The following is a 1,011-nucleotide window of genomic DNA, read 5'->3' as shown; positions in this document are numbered from 1 at the left end:
TTTTTAATCCTGAAGCAGTCAACAATGATTTCAGTACTGCCATATAATCACTTAACACTGATGGGGAATTCCCCATTATGCCCCAACTCTAAATTTCCCAAAGAGATGGCGTAACTCTTCGCCGTCCATAAAAACCTCCTCGGTCCCGTCCGTTCCCACGTCTTACCTTTCGTGCACCTCATTTAGGCGCCAGATGTTGATTAAAATGATCAGAGAAGCGAAGGAAGACACAGCAGACGAGATGCAGGTGAAGAGCGGGGGGCTACTGCTCTCTNCTTTGCAATTGAGCTTGTTGGATAATATTTTTTAATTGTTGTAACTTAGATTTGGCTTCTTGGGATAACACTAGAGGGCTGTTTAAGGTTGGATCACCCTTTCGTGTTGAAAATAAATGATGCAATGCATATGTTGGGATATTCAATGATGGGCGAAGCCAATTTATATCTCCCAGTAACTTTTGAAAATCATTTAAAGTCTGCAATGAATCTCTTCGAATTTGTTCCTTTTGGGGAATAATGATTTGTTCAGTAATCTTTTGTCCTAAATAAGAAAAAGGAGGCTGTGATTGAATCTTATCCTCCGCAATTAAAAGACCAATATCCTGAAGTGTGGCACGAATAATCTGTAACAATTCTGGGCAAGAAAAAGTTCGAGGCATAGCAATTAAAATATCATCCATATAATGAATAAATTTCAAATCTGGAAATTGAACTCGTAAAATTTCCGAGCTTGCTCATTACTAATTGTTCTTTTGTCAGCAACATGATGCCAGGCCAAAAAATCTGTATAGGGTTCATTAGGACCTTTCATTATCTTAACAAAAGTTTGGGGGGATTGTCCTGAGTCTTGAATCCGCTGCCAGGCCGTAAAGCAAATTGCCTTTAATTGGGCAAGAGCAGCAGGATTAATTTGACATTGTTGTTGAAGATCAGCCCAGGCACCAGTACCTAGTAAGTTGTTCCACATCAGGCCCTCCATTACGCTGATAAGCGTTTAGGCGAGACACCCTTT

The 1,011-nt window shown here is 40.2% G+C and overlaps 1 protein-coding gene across 1 annotated transcript in view; it reads left to right on the top strand.

Annotated features, from left to right (window-relative positions):
• Nucleotides 1–1,011, top strand: part of DNAH14 (dynein, axonemal, heavy chain 14) — a 390,354-nt gene that overhangs the window by 72,667 nt on the left and 316,676 nt on the right. The gene's annotated exons all lie outside the window — the stretch shown is intronic.

Source organism: Galeopterus variegatus, unplaced genomic scaffold, assembly GCF_000696425.1.
Source record: "Galeopterus variegatus unplaced genomic scaffold, G_variegatus-3.0.2 Scaffold365, whole genome shotgun sequence".
Taxonomy (NCBI): Eukaryota; Metazoa; Chordata; class Mammalia; order Dermoptera; family Cynocephalidae; genus Galeopterus; species Galeopterus variegatus.
Note: the sequence above shows the minus strand (reverse complement) of the source record. Positions and strands in the feature narration are given on the sequence as shown.